The sequence below is a fragment of the Astyanax mexicanus genome, chromosome 12, assembly GCF_023375975.1.
Source record: "Astyanax mexicanus isolate ESR-SI-001 chromosome 12, AstMex3_surface, whole genome shotgun sequence".
In the NCBI taxonomy this organism is placed as follows: domain Eukaryota; kingdom Metazoa; phylum Chordata; class Actinopteri; order Characiformes; family Acestrorhamphidae; genus Astyanax; species Astyanax mexicanus.
In genome coordinates this window covers 45079866-45098472 of record NC_064419.1, presented here as the reverse complement: position 1 = coordinate 45098472, position 18607 = coordinate 45079866, and the positions used below count along the sequence as shown (strand labels likewise).

General features: G+C 39.5%; 2 protein-coding genes across 4 annotated transcripts in view; one reads left to right on the top strand and one right to left on the bottom strand.

Annotated features, from left to right (window-relative positions):
- bcar3 (BCAR3 adaptor protein, NSP family member) overlaps positions 1–18607 on the top strand; it is a 476193-nt gene that overhangs the window by 333158 nt on the left and 124428 nt on the right. The window lies entirely within an intron of this gene.
- abl2 (c-abl oncogene 2, non-receptor tyrosine kinase) overlaps positions 1–18607 on the bottom strand; it is a 71302-nt gene that overhangs the window by 51042 nt on the left and 1653 nt on the right. The window lies entirely within an intron of this gene.

Sequence of the window (18607 nt, the reverse complement as noted above, 5' to 3'; positions counted from 1 at the left end):
CCGGCCCAGGACAGGGACCAAGACAAGAACAAGCCCAACACGAGGAGGACCGGAAAAAGGCCAACCCAGGACAAGACCAGCCCAGCATAAGGACCAGACAAGGACCAATACCAGGAAAAGACAAGGACCAAGACCAATACAGGGACAAGGACCAGCCCAGCACAAGGACTGGACAAAGGCCAGGACCGGACAAGGACCAGCCCAAAACAAAGACAAGGGCCAGGACAAGGGCCAGGACAAGGGCCAGGACAAGGGCCAGGACAAGGGCCAGGACAAGGGCCAGGGCCAACACCAGCTCGAGGATCTGACCAGAACTAGCCCAGGACTAGAGAAGAACCAAGACCAGACAGGGACCAGACTAATGGGTTTTGGAAGTGCTAAGTCAGTCTGAGATTGAGTCACTGATTAATGAGCTCAGCCAAGCAGAGCCATGGAGGTTAATGAGAAGACGATGAGTCAAATGGTCAATCAGGCAACAGTAATCCCCAATAGTAAGCAGGCAAAAACCAAAATAAAAATATTTGCCCAAAACAGAACAAAATGAAACATCTGCCCAAATATTAAACAAATAAAGCCTAAATACAGTACAGTATTTTAATCTTGCTTTTTAAGGAAAAAGCAATTGCCAAAATATTAAAGCAGTGAACATTTGTAACATTCAAGCATATCTACCATGCTACACAGTAGTAGTGCAATTCTAGTCATGCATTTACCTCAGCAGACTTTTAGTAAAGAATTTGCATAAACAGCGCCATTCAATTATAAATTTACCTTATACTTAAACACATGTGACTAAAATTGACAGAGACAGAGATATGAGTCAGTAACATGCTAAGCTAACAAGTATATTTAAGTATATCTTTCAGCTGGAAACGGCTTATCCATTAAGAGCCCAGAACCATTTATGAATATTGATACCAATTTTAAAACTGAATCAGATAAATTCACTAAGCAGTGAATTTTTTTTCTTATTGTGGGAACATGGCTGTAAAAATAAGAGAACCTAAACTCATACCAAGCATCATAATGGATACTAAACACTTTTTTTTGCCATATTCAGACAAACAATTTTAGTTTTGCCAAAAATTCAGTGCTTTCCTAATATAAAAGGTCTGTTTCTTTATACCTGAAGGAAGGTACCGGGTCCTGTCTGGTCGTGCACTACTGTTTATGAAACAGAAGGATTGGTAGTTTGGTATTATTGTAGTGTAGCATTTATTATCTTATATAACCCGGCATGTTCAGGCTCCGCCAACCGAGCAACACCAGGCCCAATTTCATTTTTACACATAAACACAGCCACAAGCAATGATCAGCCAATCATAGCCTCCCCTACTGGTCACCAACAAGGATACCCAGCTCAAAACTAAAAAAGCAAACTTCACAAACCAAAAGCAACAGCCATTCAACCACAATAGCTTTAAAAATATATAAATATATATATAGTGATTTAATCTGCTTTAAATTTTAAGTTAAAGAAATCCATTAAAATCATGTAAAGTTACATACATTTAGGGCTACAATCTGAGATTTGATTGAACATTTTAATCAATATGTTTATTTTATTAATCAATCAAGGGTTGTTACATACATCTATTGTTTAACAAGGTTAATTAGAAAAAAAATAGAAAAGAAATGAAAAATAACCCCCCCACACACACACACACACACACACACACACACACACACACACACAGAGACACAGAGACACACACACACACACACACACACACACACACACACACACACACACACACACACACACACACACACATACACATAAAAAGCTCAGGCAAGAATAAAATGATAAATACATTCAGAAATGTAAAGAAGTGATAGTTAAGTGATATAATGTATTATACAATAAACAAAAGCTATGTATACATACATATATAAAAAGGAAATACAGCAATAATTTGTACAAGCACATCAAGGCCAATTATCAATTATTCATGCACATCTGTGTGTTCACCATTTCGTTTTGCTCTTTTAGAATTCGTTAGATTATATTTCTTTAAGCATTTTGAGCTTAGTTTAGTTTAGTTGGTTATTTTCTTATTTTATATCTATTTTTCAGTTTTTATTGAATTTTAATAGCTTATTAGCTTCTAGCTTGTTGCTGCCTTCTTTGTTTTTATTCATTTAATAGTTTTATCTAACTATTTTAAGACATACACACAGACACTGTGTGATTTTTTTTAATCAGGTGCAGAGAGCTCATCTGCATGTTTGAATGGCTTGTCCTGTAGGAAAACGTACACGATTAATATGCTGACATTAATCCACCTGCAGAGATTTTGAATCAGCACACAAATCACAGTGTGATTTGTAAATTGAACTTAGTTCTACGTCACGTCACAGACCGTTTTCTTCAGCCGAACCAGACAGCACGCCAGGAAAGTGCTATGGCATGCTAATCACCATATAGCTAAGTAACCAAGTATTATTGTTATTGAAAACTAATGAAATAACGAAAACTGAAAGTGAAAGTTCTCCTTAAATGAAACTAATAAAAACGATTTAAAAAAACTGAAATTACAGATTGAATACTCTCATTTTCGTGTTTGTTAATTTATTTATAAATAAATATAATAAGTAAGTATGTAAGCAATGATATTATTTTGTCATATTTTTCAAAGAATAACTGAAAACATACTCAAATGTGGTATATCATGATATCTATATCTCGTTATCATGATATAAAAATTTCCATATTGTGATATATTATTTTTCCAATATCGCCCAGCTCTAGTTGGAAGATATCAAGTTGAAAGTGACAAATTTTCCCCAAACTTCTGTGAATATCTTAGGCTTTTTCCTTAAATTAAAGAGACTCTTTTCAAATGAAACATAATAATAGAGTTCTTTTATCCACATCAAGGAAGTAGGAGGATCACTGCATTTCCATTTCTGAGCAATACATTTGTTTGCAGCAACTAAAGCCAGTTTAATGTACCTAATGTTAGTTTTAGCAATTTCCCCATCTGTTAAGAGTAAGAAGTCATCGTCTAGCAGGGTCCTAATTGGTCTTAATCAGCATCTGCACCTTCCTCTAAAACTTTTTACATTCTGAGATTTAATAAATCCAGATTTAACAGGCTAATATTCTCTGAAGTTCTCCTACACCAACATCACGTTTCAATGGCAGGCCTGAGCCGTACTTCTGAAGATGATGATGATGATGAGGAAAATCCAATAAATGAGAGCCTGAGGCCGTTCCCTTCAGTCTGTCATCAGGACCCAAACCCCTGGAGCTGCAGCAGCACCCCACAGATCATCTGATCTGACAGCAGATCTGCCTTATATAAGGATAATCACAGATTTATCAGATTTCCTGCCCTGAATATTAATTCTCCCACTTTAATTCCCAATGACTGCGTGAGCGTATGAGCGAGAAGCACTGATACTGCGGGTCTGAGCAGAAGTGAAGAACTGAAGAAGTGAATAACTGCATGAGGTGGATTGTGGAGGGTCATTTACACTGATTAATGAAATGTGCTCATGGTCAGCAGGCCATAAAAGTAGTGACGGCAAGTCCATACAGCAGCTCGTGTCATAATTCACACATTTCTACAACTAATTTACATCATATACATTTTGATACCCTACTACTGCTATTCTAATTATTAATATATTTTATGCAGTGTTATGTTAAGTCACACATTTAGCTACTTTAGCAGTGCAGTTTTGCTAATAGATTCACTTCAGCAGAGCAGTTTTGGTCTTACATTAACTTAGCAGTGGAGGTTGGGTCATAAAATTTACCTCAGCAGTGGAGTTCTAGTAATAGATTCACTTCTGCAGAACAGTTTTGGTCATGAATTTACTTCATCAGTGGAGTTTTGGTCATATATTTACCTCAGCAAAGGAGTTTTGGTCATAGATTTACCTCAACAGTGAAATTGTAGTCATAGATTCACTTTTTATCAGTGGAGTTTTAGTCATACATTTACCTCAGCAGTGGAGTTTGGGTCAAAAATGTACCTCAGCAGTGGAGTTTTAGTAATAGATTCACCTCAGCAATGCAGTTTTAATGGTAGATTCACTTCAGCAAAGCAGCTTTGGTCATACATTTACCTCAGCAGTGGAGTTTTGGCCAAAGATTCACTTTAGAAGTGGAGTTTTGGTCATACAAAAGACACTTAAGCAGTGTAAAGCAAAGGTACTCTATTCATATATGACAGAAATTTACACATAGAAAGGCCATCAAAAAAAGTTTAGAACAGCTAAAGTTCTAATCCTAGTCCTGTACAGCTCGTATATTTTAGCTGGAAAACAGAAACGGCGAGAAAAGTGTAAAAATGAACTTAAACCTGCCATTCGTTGGCCTTTTGTCCGGTATGAATTGTCCAATTTTTTCACTCATTCTTATTCTCACTTATTTCAAAATGTTTGACACCAAATATTCAATGCATCTGAAATTTTTCAAAGTCTAAAGGCCTCTTACTTATATAAATCCTTTAAACCCCCCTTTTTAAGAGTGTAGCATGAACTTGCATTCACAATCTCATTCAGTGAACCTCACATTCTGTTCTTGTGTGAAATTAGGCTAAAAGGCAATGGGAAAAAGCGGAAGCAGGGCTGATTTCCTCCGACACTAAATAAGAAAGTGAGAGAGGAAACGGTCAGACAGAAGCCTGGCTGAGCAGGATGAGCAGAGCTGAAACAATCAGAGAGAAAAAAAAAGAGAGATTAAACTAGTTTGCAATTGGGTCAGTGTTATTTAACAACTTTCTTTAACGCTAGCAATACACTAAGGAAGCCTGAGGGGTGATATTAGCTAGCGGTTTGTCCCACGTAGCTTGTTTAAACACGGTAAACACGCTGACTACAGGCAGATTATACTCAGCTCTGAACAGCGAAAGAGCTAGCATGGTTTGTACATAATGCTAATGCTGCTCCAGCAGTGCTAGCCAGGGTTAGCAGTAGGCTACAGGCCGATAATACTCATCTTTGAACGGGTAAATAGCAGTTAGCGGTTAATGCTACTGCTACCCCAGCCCCGGGGCTAGAGAATTAAACTGAAACTTAGTGCTGGGCAGTATACCACATGAGAAACTGGAACCGGTATGTGTTTTTCTCATACTGCCATACCTCTAGAGGGCACTGCGGAGCGCCGTGCTAAACAGCACCATCAAAGAAGAGAATTAAACGCTGGTCTAGCACCTTCCTGCAGAGAAATCAGAATAGATCCTGCTGCTGTTTTTACTGTATGAGTGTTTTTATCCCAGTAAAATAGAGCAGTAACTACAGCCCTTTTAAATATATTAATACTGTAGCTTGAAGGATGAACTGAATGTATTTTTAACTGGAGAAATAAGGGAATTGTAGCCGATTTAAATACTGTAATGCCTCTAATGGCTTCAGGAATAACATATAGTGAATTTATATTATTGTGTCATGTGGCTACAACTAAAGCTACCAAATTTTATAAGAAGGTGGACACCTGTTATTATGTACCTTAGTTAGATTGTATCAAAATTGTATATGTATCTTAAAGGAATGTATGTAGGTATATAGGTGGATATGTAAGAATGTATGTATGCAGGTATGTATGTATGTCTTGTAGGTATGTATAGGTAAACATGTATCAAAAAGTATATATGAATGAAGAGAAGGTAAAGATGGATATATTTCTTTGATTCTATTTGTTTATAATGTGTTAAGTGAAGCCCGATCTCAAGGAGATTTTGTTACACAAAGTTAATTGCCTGTCAATGTGTGTTAATGGCAATAAAGTGTAAAAAAAAAAAAAAAAAACTTGTGTCATGGCTTTTGAGAAATATATTTTTAAATACTTAAACTTTAGTTTATGGAACTATTTATAAACATCGTGTTAAATTTGTTAGTGTATCTATTTTTAAGGTCTGTTTACATGCTTTAGCTATTTTTCTGATAATAAAGTCTAATTTCTTTATATATTGCGTAATGTTGTGGGACAAAGTAAACCCAATGCTAATCAAAGCCTTAATTTAAAGCCTTAGTGTTTATATGTATTCCTAACAGTACAGTAACTCACAAACCTATTTTAAAAGGCCAGTCATGCAAAAAATAATAATAATAATAAAAAATAAAAAAATACCTATATTTATATACCATGAAACTTCAGAGTGGCTTTACGACTAAAATTCATACATAAGGCACACAAGATTAAAAGGCATACTGACAATTATTGGGAAAATTTAAGGATTTTAAAGAGCAAAAAATATGGTATTCTAAGAAAAATGATCACAAAATGATAAACTATTGGTATATTGAGATAAAACCAAAGAATGAAAGATAAAACATGTATTTTTAGAGATCTGCTCTCTTAATAGAACTTAAACCAAGAGTCCAGCAGTGCTAAAAGCCTTAAAATAAGAAAAAACACCCAGATAAAAGCTCCAAAAGCTCTGATTGGCCAGCCTAGCACCCATCCCACACCCAATATAATAATCATCTGATACCATTCAGCTCCAGCATGGCCTGCTCTCCCACCACAACCTCTCCTGCGGAACTGCACTGGACGCATCTCTACAGGAAGAGGCCGCGGACAGCTGGTTCCTGAAGCTCCAACCGGGAAACAATGATCCTGCGGACCCCCCTATTGTTTACACACAGAGGTGGGCTTATTATGTCCACCGATGCAAAACAGCCAGGTCCTCTCCGCCCCCACCCCCCCCCAACTGAGGACAAATCATTTCCTCTCCTCCTCCTCCTCTAATCCCCACTTTAATGAGGCTGGGATGAGTGGAGCAGCTGTGGGAGGGGCCGGCCGGGATAAGGCTTTTTAAATGAGGCAGGATTAAGAGAGTGAGGGCGAGGGAGCACCGCCACACACACTCTCTCACCAACCCGGCCCACAGAGACCCACCAACATCAATTATTCACACCCGGCCACGAGTCTGATGGAATCAGGAGTGTGTCATACAGGTTGGAATACAGAGGAGGAGTCACTGTGACTGTAGGAATAATAATAATACAAATAAAATAACACAAAGTTTAATTTTGCCATTTTTTTAAAAAGCATTGATTCTAATGAACTTTTGAACTATGCTGAGTAACTCTCTTCCTCCCCCTACTGGTGGTCTTCTGTTTATCGGACCCCAGGCCAAGCCTGCCAACTACATCCTCCCATCATCTCTCTAAGACACTGCAGAAAAGGTGCAGAAAGAAAGAAAAAAAAATATTGAACTAATAACATATCATAAAATAGCAGTATCTCTCAAGTCATTGTGTGTGTTTTTTAATGCTGCAGTTGGTATATGTTTATGTATACGCAGAAAAGTGGATAAGCCTAATCCAATTTCATCCCAAATGCAAATCTGCTTACGCATCACAGATCCTGAGCTATTTTAGAGGGATGTGATGCTCGCCAGCTTCATGAAAGTGGATTAAGATCATATAAAGCACACAGAGAGGGAGAGAGAGAGAGAGAGAGAGAGAGGGAGATTCAGCGATAAAAGAGAGAGAAATACAGTAAGAAAGAGCAAGCGAGAGAGTGTAAGAGACAGCAAGAGAGACAGTGTCCCTCACACACACTAAGAGATGAGCAGGAGAGTAAATGAAAGAGTGAAAGAAAGAAAAAGCAAAAGATACAGCAAGAAGAACAGTGACATAGGGAGAAATAGAGATGCGAGAAACAGCCATAATGTGAAACAGAGAGAGATAATGTGAAATACAGTTAAGATAATGTAAAAGAGATGGCAAGAAACAGAGATAATGTGAAATAAAGATAGAGATACAAGAAAGAGATAATGTGTACTAGAGATAGCAAGACACAGAGATAGAGATAATGTGAAGGGTAGAGATAGCGAGAAGCAGATGCAAGAAACGAGACACTGCAAGAAAGAGAAACAGCGATAAATGTAAAAACAACGTACAATAGAGAGAGATGAGATATTCAGAATTTGAAATAGAGAATATGTGAAATATAGCTAGATATAGGAAGAAAAAGATTGCGAGAAACAGAGATAACGAGATAGAGATAGTGAGAAACAGAGATAATGTAAAATAGATAGATACGAGAAGCAGATAGCAAGAAAGAGAGAGATGCAAGAAACAGAAATAATGTAAAATAGAGATAGAGATAGGAGAAAGAGATCATGTAAAATATAGATAAAGATAATGTGAAATAGATGGCAAGATACAGAGATAATGTGAAATTAAGATAGAGATACAAGAAAGAGATAGTGTACTAGAGATAAGGATGGTGAGAAACAGAGATAGAGATAATGTGAAAGGTTGAGATAGCGAGAAACAGATGCGAGAAACGAGACACTGCAAGAAAGAGAAACAGCGATAAATGTAAAAACAAAATGTACAATAGAGAGAGATATGAGTAACAGAATTTGAAATAGACATAATGTGAAACAGAGATAGGGAGAAAAAGAATGCGAGAAACAGAGACAACGAGATAGAGATAATGTGAAATAGATAGATACGAGAAACAGATAGCAAGAAACAGAGAATGTAAAATAGAGATAGAGATCGGAGAAACAGAGATAATGTGTAGTAAAGATCCTGTGAAAGAGAGGGAGAAAACAATTGCGAGAAACAGCGATAATGTGAAATAAAGATAGAGATACGAGAAAGAGATAATGTGAAATAGAGATTGCGAGAAAAACAGGAATAATGTGAGAGAGATAGAGATAGCGAGAAATAGAGACTGAGAGAAACAGTGATAATGTAAAACAGAGATAACGAGAAACAGAGATAATGTGAAATTGAGATAGAAAAAGAGACAGTGAGAAATAAAGACAGTGAGAAAAGGAGATAGTGAATGGGAGGAAGAGCAAAAAGAGAAAGTGCTGTGCCATCTTCACACTATCCAGACTCAGTAATGTCCGATAAAAGTTGACCCAGACATTCGCACTCACACATCCAGCTCCTCTGGATTCTGTGTTACCGTGCATGTCTGAGAGAGGCTGGAAAGAGACAGAGCGCAAAGAGAGCAAGTGCGAGAGCGAGAGAGAGAGAGCGAGAGAGAGAGAGAGAAAGAGAGAGGGCAGTCTTGTGCTCTGTAATGTATGCAGCTTCAATGACATTAAAAAATCTCTTAAAAGCACAAAAAACAACATCGTCAGACCTTAAACCTTCATAAACTGAAAACAAAACGTCTGTAATCAGAAAGGAAGAGACAGATTGGGAGGACGAGTGCTTTCTGTTCTAGCGTTCCTGCAGCGTCTGTCCTAAAGCTAGTGAGATGTGGTGCAGGGTGTGCAGATACAGCACAGAACCACACTGATAAATAAGTCATGATGGAGAAAGCTGGAGTGGCCTGGTGACCTCACAGACCCGGCGCTCTCTGACTCACCGTCTGCCTGTCTGAGGGCCACATTCCTGCAGTTCAAACAGAACTACTCCATCCATCCATCCATCTGTTTAACCTTGATCTATCCATCCACATCAATAAGAACACGCCGCCACAGCGCTGAGCTCCAGTACTGGATCTTCTGGATAAGGATGGACGTTTCACAACCTGTGAGCTGAGTCATGCAACTCTGCAATCTCTGTCCTGATCCAGGGGCAGTTCTCATCACACGTTTCCTGCTGATCTCTGAGCATAATTGCCTCTGGCAGACTCAAGAGGGGCTGAAGGGGAGGCAACTGCCCCCCCCCCTCCTGATGACCCCATAGTTAAAAAAAAGGCCTAAAATGTCTGCGATGTGAAAAACATGAACAGAATCACAAAATTAAGAAACAAAAGCAGAATGTAGATATAAAACACAAAATTCAGACATCATACACTTACCAAACACCAGAACTTACTATGGCTAATTATCACGGTAACATCATTCTGATATCAAACACCAGCCATTCATTAATCTCAGAAAACACAACTAGCATCATCAGTTAGCTGACAAGCAAAGCAGTCTTTTTAGTTTCATAACAAAAAGCCCTAGTGCAGATCATAAAAATAAAAAGATGTTTTAAAAAAAAATGATTACACTAAGTAACTATTAATAAGAACAACCATTTTTTCATTTGATGTGGATTACATTTTATTCTATGTAAAATTAAGTGAAATGTTAAAGATATGATTAAATATCAAAATATCCAACTGGTCTACAGGTGCTGGTCAACAAATTAGAATAATTTGAAATAGTGCAATCATGAAATTCTTTGAATGCATTTTTTGTGCAGAAAGCAAATCAGGTGTTCACCGCACCTGTCCTACTCGTTAGACTAATCACAGAACTCGTTACCTGGAAAAAAAATTGCTCAGCTGAGCTTTCCAAAAGGCCCATTTAGGCCATTTAACTGTGACACTGTTGTTTTATTGAATTAGAATAATGGAGAAACCGTTTCATTGAATTAGAATAATTTTTATTATAATTACAATCATCACTTTCTCAGTATTTTGTGGCTGCCCCCTTGGCTTGTATGACTGCCTGAAGTCTCCGCGGCATCGATTTGACCAGCTTGTCGCAAGTTTCCGCACTCACAGCTTCCCAGGCAGTGGCGATGTTCTGCTTCAGTTGGTCCAGCGTAGTAGGCTTTCTGTCGCGAATTTTCCGCTTGACGATGGCCCAAAGGTTTTCAATGACATTGAGGTCAGGCGAGTTGGCCGGCCATGCCAAAACTTCAAGCTGTTTTTTAGTGAACCAATCTTTGGTCGACTTTGCCGCATGAGCCGGTGCAAGATCCTGTTGAAATATGAAGTCTTCTTCGCCGAACTGTTCCTCAACAGTCGGAATCAGGAACGTTTCCAGAACATCTTGATATACGGCAGCATTGACAGTCTTCTTGAGGAAGCAGAGTTTCCCTACACCTCGAGCGAACATGCATCCCCAGACTATAACGCTCTGGGGAAACTTGACGGATCTTTTCACGCACTCGTGGTTGTAGGTTTCGCCACCACGACGCCAGACACGAGGACCTTGGTCACCGAAGGAGATGCAGAAGCGTGATTCGTCACTGAAGACCACTTTCTGCCAGTCTTCAGCAGTCCACTCGCCGTGTTCTTTGGCCCACTTCAGCCGTTTCTCCATTTGTTTCTTGTTCAGCATCGGTTTTACTGCTGGAACGCGAGATTTGAAGCTGAGTTCGCGCAGACGACGGTAAGTGGTTGATCTGGAGACGTCAGTGCCGGTCTGCTTGTTCCACAAGTCGGTGAGCTCGGAAGTGGACTTGAACCGGTTGCTGACTGCGACCTTTCTCAGCTGCTTGTTGTCGCGAGCAGAAGTTTTTCGGACGCCGGAACAGTTGGTGCGCTTGCTGCAGTTTTTCTTGAGAGCTTTGCAGACAGAAGACTGGCTGATGCCGAGCTGCTCAGCAATTTTAGTTTGGGTCAAGCCTTGTTGGCGAAGGGCTTGATTTTGAGCCACTATTCCGGTTGAGAGGTCGCGCTGCTTACCCATGATTGATTTTACAACTTAGAAATTCTACTCAACCCTGACTTTATACTGCACAGTGAACTCTCTTCACAGAAAACAAAAATTCGAGCATTTATTCTAATTCAATGAAACGGTTTCTCCATTATTCTAATTCAATAAAACAACAGTGTCACAGTTAAATGGCCTAAATGGGCCTTTTGGAAAGCTCAGCTGAGCAATTTTTTTTCCAGGTAACGAGTTCTGTGATTAGTCTAACGAGTAGGACAGGTGCGGTGAACACCTGATTTGCTTTCTGCACAAAAAATGCATTCAAAGAATTTCATGATTGCACTATTTCAAATTATTCTAATTCGTTGACCAGCACCTGTAGTGTTGTAAGACATTTACAGTATTTACAGCCTTAATTTTTAAAGTTGAATTTACACATTAAACGCAGCTCATTTAGATTAATAAATTTGATTACTTTTCAAGAAATGTTGTGTAATAATGTGTATTAAAGATCATCCATCTATGGGTGCCCATCAACTTATAAAAGGTGCAATGGTTTAAAGTGCTGTCACTATGATTGAGAGATTGCTGGTTCGAATTCCAGTCATGCAGCTTGCCATCAGCTGCTGGAGTCCTGAGAGAGCACAATTGGTCTTGCTCTCTCTGGGTGGGTACAGTAGATGGTGCTCTTTCCCCTCATCACTCCTAGGGTGATGTGGATCAGCACAAGGCTGCGTCTGTGAGCTGATGTATCAGAACCGAGTCGCTGTGCTTTCCTCCGAGTGTGCTGTGATGCTAACACTCGGCAATAAAAGTTTGAAAACAGGCGGAGTCTGACTTCACATGTGTCTGAGGATGCTTGTGCCAGTCTTTACCCTCCTTTGATTGGTGGAACAATTGGCTAAATGCAATGTAATGTAACGAAAAACACTAAAACTAAAGAAAAACACTAAACAAGAAGGTGAGAAGAGATGGTTCCAGACTTTTAACTGGTACTGTGGTACTGTCAGAGTAATGATTCAGCTATTTCCCACATCCTGTAGAGACTGGCCACTTATTGGGAGAATGACCTTGATTGTGTTGGACATTAAAGTTCTCCCACCAACAGAAAGTGAATGAAAGAAGTGAAAAGTGAAAATTAATCGCTATTTGTTTCTAGAGGTGCCTGGTGTGACCGAGCCGAACCAGATGTGAGGGGATCAGCTCCTTCCTCCAGACAGACGCTAGCACAGCCAGGTGCGCTTAGCACAGGAAACCAGCCTCAATCTCAGCCTCAGTGATGCAAGACCGTGTGCACCACCCAGAACACCGCCACGAAGACCGCCACATCCTCGCAGAGTGCTGCATCATCACCACATCGACCCATTACTCTGATTTACAGAGATAACCCCAGCCCATCCCGAACCTCCTCAGTGTCTGTGGAAAGGACACTTGACATTTGAAAGAGCGAGGGAGTAAAAATAACAAACGTGCTGCCCTTTGCAGGTCAGCGTTTCCAGCCACGGGGGGGGACTGTCAAGATGCGACAGGCTTCGCTTTGCCTCGCTACTAATAGACACACCAACCACCGGCCACGCCTCCACCCTCTCTCATCCCCATCACTTCCCATCCCAGCCTGGACGTTGACTGAGGCAGCCTCGGGGGGCCGGGGAGGCTTCACTCTGCACTAGAACCAGATCCAGAGAAGAAGTCGTGAGGGCTGACCTTCCTGAATGTAGGCGACTTGTGACATGACTATAGCCTGAGTTAGACTGCTACCTTAAAAAACCCAATGTAACCCTTCAGCCAGGGGTCATCCTTTCTATCTTTGGCCTTTTCTTTTTTTCATGTAGCTACACTAGGCACTGTATAATGTGCATGTGAAACTGGCTGTATCTTTGCCTCAGACAAAGTTGTTCCTTGGTTCACTATGTGCCCTGTCTAACGCTGACATCTTTACCACTGAATCAGGGGTGTGCAAGTCACAAATCAGTGATTTGAGAAAGTGGCTAAACACTGTGCTGCTTGATATGTAACACAAGCTGGATCTTTGCCTCAGACAAGGTTGTTTTTTGTCTCATTTCAGAGAATTCGATTTTAAAACAAACATTTCCTACAGTTAGAAAAAAAGACTCATACTATGTTCTTGCCATTTTGCTAACGTTAACATCTTTACCACCGAATCAGTGATGTGCAGGTCACAAATCAGTAATTTGCAGGGCTCCAGACTGCGACTAAAATATTTTTTTGCGAGTTTTTTTTTTTTGCGATAAAATTAATTAAGTCGCCAGTGGCGACAGGTGGCAAAGTAGGGTTTTTTTGCGTTTATTTATTTATTTTTTTTGCTTTCTTTTTGGTTGTGTTTATCGGCGTAACTATACTACGGCGCCCAATCAAATGGACGTTTTTGCCTACCTCAAAAAAAAAAAAAAAAAAAGCCCCAAAACGAAAATACCACAGCAGCGTAGCTAAGCTGAGCTTTTATCCACTGGCGCGCAGTTTGCACCCGTGGACTACTAGAAAATGCAGACGAAGATGAACTTCCAGGAAAAGTACAACCACAGACATTTAAAAACTTCTTGGCTGCAGGAGTTTGCGTGGCTCAGGTATGACAACATAAAGCAGACATGTTTTGCGAATTCTGTTCGAAAGTAAGTTAAGATATCGCTGGAAACACGGAGAGTCGAAAGCATAAAAATGCACGCGACTGTTTTTTAGTGTGCTCCGACAAAACCTCCCTTAGCTCCCGCATGTGATAAAACCGAAAAATGAAATTTAATGCAGCCTAAATGCACGTGAGGAACTACCCTTCATCAAATTCACTTCCCAAGCCTTTCTTAATAAGAAAAAATGGACTGGATGTGTCGAAAACATATGATAATGACACAGCTTGTGCCGAGTTTGTAGGATGTAACGATATAGCAGACGATGTCAAAGCGCAGATCCTGACAGAAGCCCAGAAAGCTAAGTATATCTCTGTAATCACTGACTGTGGGACTGATGTCCCCGGCAGTTAAACGTAATCGCTTATTGCAGACACGTTTCTGGTGGTCTACCGGTGTACCGGTGTTTTGTCAAGTTATGCTACCCATCAATACGTGCTTCCTAAAGGCACTGCGCATGTGCAAACCTACACGTTCTGATCATTTCAAGTGTAATCTATTTTTTTGCGCATAAAACAACCTGGACTCACTGTCATTGCACAAAAGTGTAAATATAGATTAATAATATTAATTAATTAAGTAATTCATTAATTAACTAATTAATAAATAAGATTAATAATTAATTTTTTTTTTTTATAAATTTAAATACAAAGAAAGCAAAAGCAGTTTGTAACGAACTCTCATTGCCATAACTTTACCATGATACAGTGATTTATGTTATCCAAATATACCAACGCTACATCTACTGGGGACTTCTACTGCAAACATGCTCTTACATTGAGCTTCTTTTGAGTTTTTACAGTTAAATATACACTAGGGTAGCACTGTTTGACAAGGTAGCACAACTCAACAGAACAAGAGGCACTCTTTAGAAGTGAGATAGGAAAACATATTCTCTGATTTCATTGTTTGCCTCAAAGACTGAAAGCTGAAAAGCAATTGGTGTGGAGTTGTGGTGTACCATATGCACACCTTCTGCAGTAAAGACTTAGCATTATTGTTTGGCACTTAGAAAAAAATATTGGCGCCCAAATTTTTTATTTTAGGAGCCACTGGCTCCTTTAACATTTTTTTGGTCTGGAGCCCTGATTTGAGAGAGTGGCTAAACACTGTGCTAAATGAATTCTAAGACAGGATGCATCTTCGCCTCAGAAAAGGTTGTTTTTTGTCTCATTGCAGCAAAATAGGCTTTAAAACAGACGTTTCCTACAGTTGACATGTGCCCCCTTAGAATAAGTGTAGTGCAGTTCCTGAACCAATCGGTAATTTTAGAGAGGCCAGGGGGCGTGGCTAAAACAAGGACTACAAGATGTGTAAGACAAACTGCATCTTTGCCTCAGACAAGCTTGTTTTTTGTCTCATTGCAGCGAAATTAGGCTTAAAAAAAACGGCATTTCCTACAGTTGGGAAATCGACACAAATGGTGGACTTGCCTTCTTGTTCAAACCAATATTTGTCGCCTTTAGCGCTGACATTTTTACCACAGAATCATTAATGTGCAGGTCACAAATCAATGATTTAAGAAAGTGAACACTGTTTTTCGACCATCTCTTATGTTCTGAATAAATCAGATTATAAAATGCATGTAAACCCACTCAGTGAATTCAAAGGGTCTAAAACAGTGATTCTCAAATCAGGAGCCAAAAGTGGGTCGCAAACACATTCTGGGTGCATGCTCGTCTTTTAAATTGTGGGGAGGGGGGGGGGTAGATAAAAAAAAAAGGGAAATATCTATTTTTGTGGCATGATCCTCATCAGTTTCTTAACAAATGTTTGCTCTTAAATTCACTTTAAATTTGTTTTATTTTTTAATTTTATTTTTATTTATTTACTTTTTTTCCTATTTTCTACCCAAATTAACACGGCCAATGACCCAACCCACTCATTAGGACTCCCCCTATCACTAGTGATCCCCCAACACCAGGAGGGTGAAGACTAGCACACGCCTCCGATAAATAAATGTGAAGTCAGACTCTTTTAAAACTGCTGCTGATGCAGCATTGCCGAGTAGCATCACTGCGTGTTCGGAGGAAAATGCAGCGACTCGGTTCTGATACATCAGCTCACAGATGCCTTGTGCTGATTGGCATCACCCTTTAGAGTGATGTGGGGAAAGAGCGGCATCTACCCACCCAGAGAGAGCAAGGTCAAATGTGCTCTCTCAGGGCTCCGGTAGCTGATGGCAAGCTGCATGAACAGAGCCCCATGCATATGTATGTTTAAATAGTTTTTTTTAAAAGGCCTTTTCCAAAATTAGGTTTATTTGGTTTGAATTCTGTGAAAACGGTACTTAGTGACCATGAGAAAATGTAGGTCCCAGGCTGAGACCAGTTGAGAACCCCTGATCTAAAAGATCTAAAAGATTGATGTACGACAGACTGTGTCTTTGCCTGAAACGAGGTTATCTCTTGACTCATCGCAGAGAATTAGGCATTAAAACACAGTCCTATCCCACAAGCAAAGCCTGCCTGACACATTATCTTAACACTTCTTCAGGCTGCCGCGTGAGAAGAAAAGGGACAGGGACCGGGAAGATGCTTTACGACGACGGCCTTTGAAGCAGCCGAGTATGCGAAGCCGCCGCCGCTGCCTAATTGAAACGCGTTCATCATCGAAAGGCTCGAGCCAGGCTAGAAAAACACTGCAAACAATACAACACGCAGCTTACATCAGCCTTATTATCATCATCCTCACTATCAGAAGCGTGCCTACCCTGCAGTCAAGTGAAACTGAGTCAGTGTAATGGCATGTGTGAAATTTGATAAAGTGGCAGCTCCGCTAGCAGCTTTTCTAATAGAGCAGAACGCCTACTGCAAAGCATTGTAGAAGAAATCAGATCTTGTTTCTACTAAAAGGAGGCAGAATTCTGTGGCCACTCCAGTTCCAGCTTTAGCTCCAGTGTTCTTCTCCCTTTGGGCTGAGATAATATGGCATCAGTGCACAGTCTAACCAACCACCAGCCGGCTAAGATGGAAAACACCAGTTAGCATCCATTAACCATACAATTAGCTAGTAATATAACCATTTGTTTGTTTGAGTTTTGTGCCATATCAGCAACATATTGGCTATTTTATTGCATCGACTATGTTCATGGCTTAAGCATCACAAACTTAAATCAATTTCTTCATACAAAGGATTTCCAGAATATTAAGTATTTTGGTTAGTGTAATATTTTCAAACAGTTCTTTCATATTTGTAACCCTATAAAATGCATTTCTGGTGGTATATTAACACTCTCACACCATTCCAATCTATTCCATGCCTTATTTTTTATTGATTTATTTTATTTCATATATATCATTTCAAAAGGCAAGTCCAATACCTTGGGCCCTATTTAGTGTATCTTTGCTATCGTAATGACGGAAAAAGTATGCCAATAAAAAAACGCATGTACTAATTCTCTTAACTAATTATGGTTTTTTTTTTTTTTAACATAACATGAAATAAAACAGTCAGCGTGTCACTTGCCATTTCCTATAAAAGCAAGGTGCACACGCTCTGACTTTGGTGGATTGCTATTTAAACAACGCAGCACTTCTGTGCTTCTTAGAAGAGGAAGTGAAGGTGTGTAAGCAGTTCATTTCTGAGAACAGCAATGTTATTTTATATAGTGTTCTGTGAAAAAATTAGGTCTGTGCACTGCTGTATGCCATTGTGTGTGTGTGTGTGTAATAAAGAGGGGTGTACAAGATAGCAATGAACGTCTGACTAATGACGTCTGCCTAGGTTAATATCGGTCAGTGGTGCACCTGTGTTTTCCATTGGAAAAATAAAATACAAAAAATTTACCAAAAATAATCCTCAAAAATATAATTCTAGCAGAAACCGAGTAACACGCCACTAAATACTGGAAGTGCGTTAGATAGATAAAGACAGCTTAGATCCCAGAAGGACTACAAGACGGTTGCTGAATATAGACACAAAACATGCTTACACTCCCCACTTTACCTGAAAGTCAAATAAAATCAAGAGTACTCTTGGAAAACAGCCTTTCAAACACAAAGCAAATGTGCCAGGAAAGTATTCCATACATCTTGAAGGATGGTGAGTCAAGACAAGCCACATTAGTAGCTGGAAGATCTCTCAGTATGGATGTGGTTTTGACCGCTGCCATTTAGGCCAGTGTCAGGGTTTTGTTTTGTATCTAATGCAGGGAAGACTACGGGAAGTCACTGGAGGAAATGCTGCAGTGGGGTTAGTTACATGACTGAACTTTTTTTTTTTAGCCTATCGACTTGTTTCTTGCAAATAAAAATAAACAATTATAGATAACTACAGCTCAAAATATAAAAAGAAGGAATATATACTGGTAAATTAAAAAGAATTAAGACACACACAACAACGCTCACATACTCCACTTCACCTGAAAGTCAAATAAAATGAAGGAAAAGCCTTTCAAACACACAGCGGAAGTTAAAGCCACCACCCGAGTGTAGATGCCTTTCTTCCATACATCTTAAAAGATGGGAGATCAAGAAATGAGATTAGTCGCTTCTTGATGACCACTGCCGTCATTTTGGCCAGGGTCAGGGTTTTAAATGTTATACAGGGAAGACTACACAGGAGGTCAGCTGGCTACCTGATTATACTGAATATAGACCAGGTTATCCAATCAATGGGTTTATTTTTTCTTCCCTGATGATACGACCATATTCCAAG